This window comes from Oncorhynchus mykiss, chromosome 11, assembly GCF_057628025.1.
Source record: "Oncorhynchus mykiss isolate SJ-2025 chromosome 11, ASM5762802v1, whole genome shotgun sequence".
NCBI classification, from domain to species: domain Eukaryota; kingdom Metazoa; phylum Chordata; class Actinopteri; order Salmoniformes; family Salmonidae; genus Oncorhynchus; species Oncorhynchus mykiss.
In genome coordinates this window covers 26,696,898-26,709,951 of record NC_143032.1, presented here as the reverse complement: position 1 = coordinate 26,709,951, position 13,054 = coordinate 26,696,898, and the positions used below count along the sequence as shown (strand labels likewise).

General features: G+C 41.2%; 1 long non-coding RNA gene across 2 annotated transcripts in view; it reads left to right on the top strand.

The window, feature by feature from the left end:
* Positions 1-712: 712 nt before the first annotated feature.
* The window catches only part of LOC149979534 (uncharacterized), a 56,649-nt gene continuing 44,307 nt past the window's right edge, over positions 713-13,054 (top strand). The window contains exons 1-3 of one of the 2 annotated variants that reach the window (XR_016484433.1): positions 713-1,102; positions 1,471-1,532; positions 6,996-7,047. This is a non-coding gene — a long non-coding RNA (uncharacterized LOC149979534). Of the gene's footprint in view, positions 1,103-1,470; positions 1,533-6,995; positions 7,048-13,054 lie in introns of those variants that run through there. The other variant, XR_016484432.1, reaches the window with a different exon arrangement.

Here is a 13,054-nt window from a genome sequence, read left to right as displayed (position 1 = left end):
CAAACAACAAAGAAATACAAAACATAGAAAATGAACATAGAATGCCCACCCTAGTCACACCCTGGCCTAACCAAAATAGAGAATAAAAGCCTCTCTATGGCCAGGGCGTGACAACTCTAAGTAAAGGAATGGAATAAGAGTATATACATATACGTTTATGAATGAGCAATGACAGAGCGGCATAGGCAAGATGCAATAGAAGGTATAAATACAGTATATACATATGAGATGAATAATGCAAGATATGTAAACATTATTAAAGTGGCATTATCAAAGTGACTAGTGATCCATTTATTAAAGTGGCCAATGATTTCAAGTCTGTATGTAGGCAGCAGCCTCTCTGTGTTAGTGACGGCTGTTTAACCTGTTAGAGCTCTAGGGGCGCTATTTCATTTTTGGATAAAAAACGTTCCCGTTTTAAGCGCGATATTTTGTCACGAAAAGATGCTCGACTATGCATATTCTTGACAGTTTTGGAAAGAAAACACTCTGAAGTTTCAGAATCTGCAAAGATTTTGTCTGTAAGTGCCCCAGAACTCATTCTACAGGCGAAACCAAGATGATGCATCACCCAGGAATTAGCAGAATTTCTGAAGCTCTGTTTTCCATTCTCTCCTTATATGGCTGTGATTGCGCAACGAATGAGCCTACACTTTCTGTCGTTCGCCCAAGGTCTTAGCAGCATTGTGACGTATTTGTAGGCATATCATTGGAAGATTGACCATAAGAGACTACATTTTCCAAGTGTCCGCCTGGTGTCCTGCGTCGAATTCGGTGCGCAATTGCCAGCTGCTTCTACTTTACCATTTGATTCAGGGGAGAAAGCATGTGTCCAAGAACGATGTATCAATGAAGAGATATGTGAAAAACACCTTGATGATTGATTCTAAACAACGTTTGCCATGTTTTCAGTCGATATTATGGAGTTAATTTGGAAAAAAGTTTGCGTTTTGAGGACTGAATTTATGGATTTTTTTTGGTAGCCAAATGTGATGTATAAAACGGAGCTATTTCTAATACACAAGGAATCTTTTTGGAAAAACTGAGCATCTGCTATCTAACTGAGAGTATCCTCATTGAAAACATCAGAAGTTCTTCAAAGGTAAATGATTTTATTTGAAGGCTTTTATGTTTTTGTTAATGTTGCGTGCTGGATGCTAACGCTAATGCTAACGCTAAATGCTAACGCAAAATGCTAACTCTAGCTAGCTACTTTTACACAAATTATTGTTTTCCTATGGTTGAGAAGCATATTTTGAAAATCTGAGATGACAGTGTTGTTTACAAAAGGCTAAGCTTGAGAGATGGCATATTTATTTCATTTCATTTGCGATTTTCATAAATAGTTAACGTTGTGTTATGCTAATGAGCTTGCTGATAGATTTACACAATCCTGGATACAGGGGTTTTTTCATAGCTAAACGTGACGCAGAAAACGGAGCGATTTGTCCTAAACAAATAATCTTTCAGGAAAAACTGAACATTTGCTATCTGAGAGTCTCCTCATTGAAAACATCTGAAGTTCTTCAAAGGTAAATGATTTTTTTGAATGCTTTTCTGTTTTTTTGTGTAAATGTTGCCAGCTGAATGCTAATGCTAAATGCTACGTTAGCCATCAATACTGTTACACAAATGCTTGTTTTGCAATGGTTGAGAAGCATATTTTGAAAATCTGAGATGACAGTGTTGTTAACAAAAGGCTAAGCTTGAGAGCTAGCATATTTATTTCATTTCATTTGCGATTTTCATGAATAGTTAACGTTGCGTTATGGTAATGAGCTTGAGTCTGTATTCACGAACCCGGATCCGGGATGGGGAGATCAGAAAGGTTAACTTTCTGATGACCTTGAGATAGAAGTTGTTTTTCAGTCTCTCGGTCCCTGCTTTGATGCACCTGTACTGACCTCGCCTTCTGGATGGTAGCGGGGTGAACATGTAGTGGCTCGGGTGGTTGTTGTCCTTGATGATTTTTTGTCCTTCCTGTGACATTGGGTAATGTAGGTGTCCTGGAGGGCAGGTAGTTTGCCCCCGGTGATGCGTTGTGCAGACCGCACCACCCTCTGGAGAGCCTTGCGTTTGTGGGCAGTGCAGTTTCCGTACCAAGCGGTGATTTTGTCCGTGATGTGTACGCCGAGGAACTTAAAACTTTCCACCTTCTCCAGTCCTGTCCCGTCGATTTGGATGGGGTGGGGGGGGGGGGGGGGTCGGGGGGGGGGTTTCCTGAAGTCCACGATCATCTCCTTTTTTTTGTTGACATTGAGTGAGAGGTTGTTTTCCTGACACCACACTCCGAGTGCCCTCACTAGTGCCTAGTCGTTGTTGGTACTGTCATCTGCTAACTTGAAGATTGAGTTGGAGGTTTGCATGACCATGCAGTCATGGGTGAACAGGGAGTACAGGAGAGGGCTGAGAACGCACCCTAAGGGCCCCAGTGTTGAGGATCAGCGAAGTGGAGATGTTGTTTCCTACCTTCACCACCTGGGGCCAGCCCGTCAGGAAGGCCAGGACTCAATTGCACAGGGCGGGGTTGAGACCAAGCTTAATGATGAGCTTGGAGGGTACTATGGCACTATGGTGTTGAATGCTGAGCTGTAGTCAACAAACAACATTCTTACATTGGTATTCCTCTTGTCCAGATGGGATAGGGCAGTGTGCAGCGTTATGGCGATTGCATCTTCTGTGGATGTATTGGGGCGGTATGCAAATTGAAGTGGGTCTAGGGTGACAGGTAAGTTGGAGATGATATGATCCTTGACTAGCCTCTCAAAGCACTTCATGATGACAGAAGTGACTGCTATGGGGCGATAGTCATTTAGTTCCATTACCTTTGCCTTCTTGGGTACAGGAACAATGGTGGCCATTTTGAAGCATGTGGGGACAGCAGACTGGGATAGCAAGAAATGTAATATGTCAGTAAACACACCAGCCAGGTGGTGTGCACATGCTCTGAGGATGCGGCTAGGGATGCTGTATGGGCCGGCAGCCTTGCGAGGGTTAACACGTTTAAACGTCTTACTCATGTCGGCCACGGAGAAGGAGAGAAGCTGGCCCGCTACCAACAGTCCTTGGTAGCGGGCAGCGTCGTTGGCACCGTATTGTCCTCAAAGCGGGCATGGAAGGTGTTAAGTTTGTCTGGAAGCAAGACATTGGTGTCCGTGACGTGGTTGGTTTTCCTTTTGTAGTGATTGTCTGTAGACCTTGCCAAATACATATTGTGTCTGAGCCCTTGAATTGCGACTCCACTTTGTCTCTATACTGATATTTCGCTTGTTTGATTGCCTTGCGGAGGTAATAACTACATTGTTTGTATTCGGCCATATTCCCAGTCAACTTTCCGTTTAAATGTGGTGGTTCACCCTCTCAGTTTTGCGCAAACGTCGCCATCCAGCCATGGTTTCTGGCTAGGGTAGGTTTTAATAGTCACAGTGGGTACATCTCCAATGAACTTCCTTATAAACTCACTCACTGAATCAGTGTATACGTCAATATTATTCTCTTAGGATACCCGGAACATGTCCCAGTCCGCGTGATCAAAACAATCTTGAAGCATGGATTCCGATTGGTCAGACCAGCATTGAATATTTCTTAGCACGGGTCCATCCTGTTTTGAGTTTCTGCCTATAGGAAAGGACGAGCAAAATGGAGTCGTGGTCAGATTTTCCAAAAGGAGGGTGGGGGTGGGCCTTGTATGCATAGCAGAAGTTAGAGTAGCAGTGATCCAGTGTTTTGTCAGCGCGAGTACTACAGTCAATATGCTGATAGAGTTTAGGTAGCCTTGCTCTCAAATTTACTTTGTTAAAATCCCCAGCTACAATGAATCAACCTCAGGCTATATGGTTTCCAGTTTGCATGAAATCCAGTGAAGTTCCTTGATGGCCGACGTGGTATCAGCTTGAGGAGGATATACACGGCAGTGACGATAACCGAGGAGAATTCTCTTGGGAGATAATATGGTCGGCATTTGATTGTGAGGAATTCTAGGTCAGGTGAGCAAAAGGACTTGGAGTTCCTGTATGTTTTTGCAATTACACAATGAGTCATTAATCATTAAACATACACCCCCGCCCTTCTTCTTACCGGAGAGATGTTTAATCCTGTCGGCGCGACGTACAGAGAATCCAGGTGGCTGTATCGACTCCGACAGCATATCCCGAGAAAGACATGTTTCCGTGAAGCAGAGTGTGTTACAATCCCTGATGTCTCTCTGGAAAGAAACCCTTGCCCTAATTTTGTCTACTGTGCTTTGGTGTGAAGAGGCTGAACATTAGTGAGTACTATGCTCGGAAGCGGTGGGTGGTGTGCGCTCCTCCGAAGTCTGACCAGCAGACCGCTGTTCTCCGGTGGCATTGTTTTGGGTCAGCCACTGGAATCAGTTCAAATACCCTGGGTGGTTCGGACAAAGCATCTGCTTCAGGAAAGTAGTATTCTTGGTCATAGTGCTGGTAAGTTGACGCTGCTCTGATATCTAATAGTTCTTCCCGGCTGTATGCAATAACACTTGAGATTTTCTGGGCTAACAATGTAAGAAATAATACATAAAAAATCTAAACACTGTAAAGTTTCCTAAGGACTAGAAGCAAGGCAGCCCTCTCTGTCGGTGCCATGTTTTGTGCATGTTACTTTCCCATAGTCCTGTTTAGATTGCAATGACTAAATTGATAATTGATGTGACTTTCCATGTCTTTTAATCAGATCAGTGTTAGGAATATCTATCACTTTACCTACATTTCAGCACAACTGAACAGGACATTTGATTCAATAAATATTTTCAATCATGTGGTGTTGTTAATTCTGTTGAGTTAATTTCCATCAACTCTCTCTGAGTGAAAAGACATGGTAGGGGTCTCATAAGGGTGGTAGGTAGCGTAGTGGTTAGAGCGTTGTACTATTAACCAGAAGTTGCAAGATCAAATCCCAGAGCTGACAAGGTATATATGTCGTTCTGCCTGTCATTGAAAATAAGAATTTGTTCTTAACTGACTTGCCTAGTTAAATAAAGGTTAAAAAAAATAAGCATATTTCCCAGCATGCTTTGTTGCAGCTAGATTTTTAGAATATTTTTTTTAATATCTATGTTTCCTCATGGACATTGACTGATTAATTGATCTTATACAGAACAAAGATAAATAACTTGCATGTTTCTAAACTAATCCAATCTGTAAAGGGTTGGATTAATTGCACCCATTACTGAGATGGTTTCAATAATCTTAATTGTTATGTCTTTCACCATAGCAGTTATTCTGAGTGCAGGTTGCAGCTAATAAAGTATTCAAATTGTTGGATATTCTCCCTCTGGCTGGATTCCAATAGAAATTAATAATCACTAAATGAAGCAATGTATTGTGACTTCCAGATCTGATGTGCCCATGAGGCAGGACTTTCAGACAACAATGTTGGAGAAGACTTAAGAAACAGATCTTATTGAATGCAACAACCATGTCTTTGTCACTAACAAACACAGTCATGGGTGGGTATCTCTTACATTCACTCAAAAAGCATACGGGGATATATGTAAATATACCCAACAACACTTCCAGTGTTTAGTGTTTAAATCCTAAACGCCTTGAGCTGAATAAACATTTGAATGTGTTTACAAAGTGTTACAGCAAATAAACATGTTCTGGTGATTACAATCTAACACTGTGATGAGTTTTCATTGAAATTCTAAATGCCTTGACGCGTTTAAAAAGTGTTACAGATCCTAAACACTTGGTTTGACAGTGCTGGGAACTGTGTGGGGTGCTTTTCCAGGGATTTTTCCGTATGCCAGCAGCCTAAACTGTATCAGAATCCTACCAGTGTAGTTCAGTACTCTAAACATTTCATTTGTTTTCCTTTCAGTTCTATATCACAGGAAATGTGATAACTAGTTTGCTCTAGACAGCATTCTAGTTTGCTCAGTTTTTTTTGTTAATTCTTTCCAATTTGTCTCTCTCTCTCTCTCTCGCTCTCTCTCCCTCCCTCCCAAAGAATGAAGACATTTCAAACGTCATATTATGTGCAAATAGTTAAAGTACAAAGGGAAAATAAATAAACATAAATATAGGTTGTATATACAATGGTGTTTGCTCTTCACTTGTTGTCATTTTCATGTGGCAACAGGTCACAAATCTTGCTGCTGTGATGGCACACTGTGGTATTTCACCCAGTAGATATGAGAGTTCATGAAAATTGGGTTTGTTTTTCAAATTCTTTGTGTATCTGTGTAATCTGAGGGAAATATGTGACTCTAATATGGTCATACATTTGGCAGGAGATTAAGAAGTGCAGCTCAGTTTCCATCTAATTTTATGGGCTGTGTGCACATAGCCTGTCTTCTCTTGAGAGCCAAGTCTGCCTACGGCGGCCTTTCTCAATAGCAAGGCTATGCTCACTGAGTCTGTACATAGCCAAAGCTTTCCTTAAGTTTGGGTCGGTCACGGTGGTCAGGTATTCTGCCACTATGTACTCTCTGTTCAGGGCCAAATTGCATTTTTGTTTGCTCTGTTTCTTTGTTAATTTTTTCCAATGTGTCAAGTAATTATCTTTTTGTTTTTTCATTATTTGGTTGGGTCTAATTGTGTTGCTGTCCTGGGGCTCTGTGGGGTCTGTTTGTGTTTGATGGCCCCAGGACCAGCTTGCTTAGGGGACTCTTCTCCAGGTTCATCTCTCTGTAGGTGATGTCTTTGTTATGGAAGGTTTGCGAATCGCTTCCTTTTAGGTGGTTGTAGAATTTAACTGCTCTTTTCTGGATTTTGATAATTAGCGGGTATTGGCCTAATTCTGCTCTGCATGCATTATTTGGTGTTTTACATTGAAGACTGGGGATATTTTTGCAGAATTATGCATGCAGTCTCAATTTGGTGTTTGTCCCATTTTATGAATTCTTGTTTGTTGAGCAGACAACCATAAAGGGCAATAACTGATTAAAGTCATTTTTGCCAGATCCTAATTGGTATGTTGACTTTTCTGTTCCTTTTGATGGCATAGAAGGCCCTTCTTGCTTTGTCTCTCAGCTCGTTCACAGCTTTGTGGAAGTCACCTGTGACGCTGATGGTTAGGCCGAGGTATGTATAGTTTTTTGTGTGCTCTAGGGCAACAGTGTCTAGATGAATTTTGTGTTTGTGGTCCTGGCAACTGGACCTTTTTTGTAACATCATTATTTTTGTCTTTCTGACAGGGCTCTATCGCTCTCTCTCTCTCTCTCTCTCTCTCTCAGCATGGAGAGATGTCCCAGTGGTGGGTCCCTTCACTTGAGGAAGTGCCAGCATCCCTCCCTGGTCCTATCTGTGTTGCAGCCACCTGTCCGCATGCATGAGCATATTCATCTGTCATGTGCCAAGGCACTAGCCTCCTCTATAGCTGTGGGGTTTTACCTCACCATTCTAATGCTGGGTACAGGTGCCAAGGCACTAGTAACAGCCCTTCTACAGCTGTGTTCTTCCCCAGTCAGGTGCATGGCACTTTCCTTCTTTGTGTGTTTTTACCTTCTAATGCTGGGTACAGACACCATAGCACTAGTCTGAGCCTCTTTTGTAGCTATGTTAATATATTTATTTTACCTCAGAACTAGCCCTAGCCTCGTCAATAGTTGTGTATTGTCCACCAGTATTCTAATGTTGTGGGTAAAGGGGCAGTTGGGTTGTTATTACTAGAGTGCCATCATACCACCCCTTATACCTCACTAAACTTGAGAGACACTGGACCACAGAGCTGTAGTAGTAATGCTGCAATTTCCCCCAGCCTTTCAGCCTCAGGTTTTCTAGAAGTGAATCATCGGAGGAAGCACGCGATTGACTAATGTTAGTGACTGGTTAAATGTACGCTACATACTGTCCCCTCCTCTAGAATAGGTCACAAAATGATTATAGTAATCATGACAGTCCCTGGAGCAACTACCTGACAGACACCTGAAATCCTGCATAATTCTCACTTCTGAATGGACCTCTTAAATTAGCTTGCAGCCTTTACAAGTGGAACAATGTGAGAAAATACCAGTCTGGTTCACAGTAAAACAAAGTAGGCCCTTTTCTACAGAGAACCACTCGTGACACACACACATCTATCACTCCAACGTGCATTACATCGATGACTGACACAACATTGTGAATGAACTGGGAGCCTCCACCCAGCTCTAACACCTAACTAACACTTTGGTTCACCTCACATTACTTCACCTGAAGACTCCAGACCCGCCCTGATGTCACACAGGTGGAGGACAAGTTCCCGTGTCATTTCCATAATGTTTACTTGGGTTTATCCTACACCACTGGTTGCTACTCCCATTTCTAGTCAGACCCTGGGTTCAAGTAGTATTTGTTTTCTTTTAAGTACCTTATTTGAACTTTATTGGGATTGTCTGGCGCAATGGGAGAAGTGGGAATATCAACAACAAAAAAAATGCAAACCCCAAACCACACCCAACTGGGTACTCCAGGCATGCTCAATAAAGCACTCAGAGTATTTGGAAGAAAACAAATACTATTTAAACCAAAGTCTGCTTCTACCTACAGTAACAAACACTGTGTTACTTCTCCTCCGCATCAGAGCCACTGGGTGGATTGCTAATGAGCGTGATTGAAAAGAAAAGGTCTTCTGATGTGCAGCTTCTATGGAGATCCTCTCACCTCACTTCAAAGTATGAATGAATGGAATTAGCTGGTCAATACTTAGGGGCCAAGAGAAAATGTCAACTGGTTTAATCAGAGGCTGGAAAAAAAGAACACGCTGAAACAATGAGTCATTGCATAATCTTTGGACGTGGTTTGAATGTCTTTGCCCATCCACACTCACCCAGACACCTATAGGTAGGTGCTATGAGTCAAGGACCATATGGCAGGGGCTTTTGAAATATCTCTGCAGAAGCTCTATGTGGTATATGTGATGCCTACTGACAAGCTGAACACATTTCCTTCAACAGTAAACAGGAATACAGAAATACTTCCACACTGACCCAGACAGTTAGCTAAGAGAAACATCTTAGAGGGTGTTTTGCAATATCTCTGCAGAAGAGATGTATGCTGTGCTACATATAGCGGCCAACTGAACAAGGCTAGACCAGCCTTGAACAAGAATACTGACAAATAAACAGTAAAAGAAGAAATACTGGCAGAATTCTAATTAAAATCAATAAGTTTAACTCTTGGAAACAGTTGGGATTTCTTCCCGTAACCATGACAGTTAACTCCCTCTCCATCTTGTCTCTGGCTGATCATCACTGGGATGTGATTTAAGTGAAACAATGATATGGATTTAACCTCTCATTCCCTGGGTTTATTCCTGTTAATATATCTGTAAAATCCCTCACACACTCACATACATGTTGTACTCCTGCCTTCCTCTCCACTAACTTGTATATATTTTCTGCGTCCGTATCACTTCAGTACGTTGGGAGTCAAGTGGCTGTCATACGTAATTGAAAGACAGTATTTTGTAAAGTACAGAACAGTTCCTTAACACTTAAACATACATTACTATCAACATATTTGCAATAGTAATTCCTAATACCTAAGAAAATAAACTCCTCTGCTCCTACTAGTACCGGAACGACTGCATGTAGAGTGTTTTAATTAGACATGATATCTTCATTTGCGAACAGCTGTCTTATACTGTGATTATACAGTATTTTCCTAAGACTAAGCAGACTAATGTTGAAATCCCAAACTGCCTGTTGACTCTCACTGAGGGTATAAAATAGCTAATTTAGCGGACAGTGTGTGTGTGTGTGTGTGAAGCTTGTCTTCTTTAAGTAAGATTTCCAGTCTTGTCCCTTTGGGACGAGTCACTGTCATTTATCACAGACGCTAATTATTCAAATTTAAAGTCTCACGCTCTCTTTGAAAGGAGAGAGAGAGAGAGAGAGAGAGAGAGAGAGAGAGAAGCGGAGAGAGAGAGAGAGAGAGGGAGAAGCGGAGGCAGAGAGAGAGACAGAGAGGGAGAGAGAGGCGCAGGCATAGAGAGAGAGAGAGGAGGAAGCAGAGAGAGAGACAGAGACAGAGTGAGAGTGAGAGAGAGGAAGAAGCACAACAATGAAATCATCACTAGACACAGGACGCTGGCACCAGCGGAGCAATGAAAGCACCATATGTCTGGATTCAGGAGTGCTGTACGATGATTAGAGGACATATTCCTTCTCTGAAGGAAAATGGAGACTTATGCTATTTTAGTAGAGCATCTGGTTCCAAGCCTTTAGTTTTAATGGAGCAAAGAAATATGTCCTTTCCTTTCATGAATATGAAGTCCTCTCACTGACCCATGTCATCCGATTGGCTTTCCTTTTTTTCTCCCTTATAAAAACAAAACGCACAATGCAGGTGTTTCAATTGAGTTTGAGTTTATTTACTCTTGCCCACAGATAAAACTAAAATAAATGCAGAATTTACATTACTAATAATTGCAAAACACAAATTTAAAATACATAACACATAATACATGACATAAATATAATAAAATAGAAAACATTGGTTGTAATACACATTGACATGAGGGAAAGAGTGGATGAATGTATTGTGTTAGCAGCAACATTTATCATCAACATCTTGAAGAAAACACTTGGGGATGTGTTGTTAGTACAGATTGCTCCAGTTCTGTGATCATTGTGGGTCAATAGCTCTGATGAAGAGGTATCAGAGATACCGCTCGGAGTGGATCATCACAAAAGCTAATTACGTTAACGAGCTCAGGCATAACGTTTGATAACAAACACAATCTCACCGCTAAGATGATACGACAAACACTGACGATTCTGCTTTCATCGTTAATGATGTTTGGTCTGACAAAACATATTGGACCTGACCAACATCACAGTGTATTCGTAAGAATATCATAGAGAATATACAGTACTATAGTATACTCCCACTCACATTAACATTTCATGTTTTGTTGTTCTAATATGCATGTATGTGCCAAATATTTTAATATGGATTATGCATAGTAGAAAGTAGGTCACTTGTGATTTTTCTAAATATGGGTTAATGTGGAATTCTCCAAAATGCACATTACGAAATCAAGCGTGCGAAAAACATATTTGAACAACACACTGAGGAAAAAACAGTTCATGATCCAACACCAGAGCGTCACATTTGAAAAACATGTACAGTATTTCCACTAGACAAGACGCCATTAACACTTGGGACCACATAGCAGAGATAGCTCTACTTAATGATGGCTAGATCTGGTTGAGGTAGTTGTAACTGAGGAGAAGGGGGCTATAAAACACAACACCACACTGTAGCCAATACTCCTCGATCTCCTAAAGAGTAACTGTGTGTAAACTGTCCCTCTTGACTCTAGTACAAGATTAAGTGTATTCCCCTCCTTCCCACTAACTGACTGGCTGACTGGTTTACTGGCTGACTGACTGGCTGAATTAAGACTTAGACATGTACCAGAAGGGACACATGATTGGGAAAAAATGTATGTGTTCATTGAAAGCATAAACTACGGTCTAAAATGTTGTCACTTCAATATCATCAGTTAATAACTTCAGTTAGTTTACAGTCAGATATACTCAAAAGATAAACATTAATACAGATTAGAGTGTTCAGTCTATTCAATCAGAGAATGGGAATAGTGGTGGATAACAGCCCTTTATCTCCATTTAAGAAGCAGGAATAAAACGTGGTCTTTCCAAGGTTTCTCTGCTATTCAATGCTGGGGGGGAAAAAAATACTTTTCAGACAGTGTTTGCCCTAGAGGCAATTTTATGTAACTTTCAATCCCTCCAGAGTTGTGCAATGTACATTATATCCAGAATCTGAGCGTAGAGTGCTAAACATATGGAATCTCTCTCTCTGTCACGGCCGTTGAAAGAACTGGACCAAAGGTGCAGCATGGTGAGCGTACATTTTCTTTATTAGAATGAAAAGACGCCGAACAAAACAATAAACACTACAAAACAAACAGTGAAGCTAAAGGCTATGTGCCCTAAACAAAGTCAACTTCCCACCAAGACTGGTGGGAAAAAGGGCTGCCTAAGTATGGTTCCCAATCAGAGACAACGATAGACAGCTGTCCCTGATTGAGAACCATACCCGGCCAAAACAAAGAACTACAAAACATAGAAAAATGAACATAGAATGCCCACCCAAATCACACCCTGACCAAACCAAAATAGAGACATACAAAGCTCTCTAAGGTCAGGGCGTTACGCTCTCTCTCAATTTCAATTCAATTTAAGGGCTTTATTGACATGGGAAACATGTTAACATTGCCAAAGCAAGTGAACTAGATAATAAACAAAAGTGAAACAAACAATAAAAACGAACAGTAGACATTACACTCACAAAAGTTCCAAAATAATAAAAATATTGGTATATACAATGGTGTTTGTTCATCACTGGTTGCCCTTTTCTTGTGGAAACAGGTCACAAATCTTGCTGTAGTGATGCCACACTGTGGTATTTCACACAACATATATGGGAGTTTATCAAAATTGGGTTTGTTTTCGAGATCTTAGTGTATCTGTGTAATCTGAGGGAAATATGTGTCTCTATATGGACATACATTTGGCAGGAGATTAGGAAGTGCAGCTCAGTTTCCATCTCATTTTGTGGGCAGTGTGCACATAGTCTGTCTTCTCTTGAGAGCCAGATCTGCCTACGGTGGCCTTTCTAAATAGCAAGGCTATGCTCACCGAGTCTGTACATAGTCAAAGCTTTCCTTAAGTTTAGGGCCAAATAGCATTCTAGTTTGCTCTGTCTTTTGTTGTTCTCTCATGATTTGGTTGGGTCTAATTTTGTTGCTCTCCTGGGGCTCTGTGGGGTCTGTTTGTGTTTGTGAACAGAGCCCCAGGAACAGCTTGCTTAGGGGTCTCTTCTCCAGGTTCATCTCTCTGTAGGTGATGGTTTCGTTATGGAAGGTTTGGGAATTGCTTCCTTTTAGGTGGTTGTAGAATTTAACGTCTCCTAAACTAGATTTAGATAATTAGTGGGTATTGGCCTAATTCTGCTCTGCATGCATTATTTGATGTTTTACAATGTACAGTGCCTTGCGAAAGTATTCGGCCCCCTTGAACTTTGCGACCTTTTGCCACATTTCAGGCTTCAAACATAAAGATATAAAACTGTATTTTTTT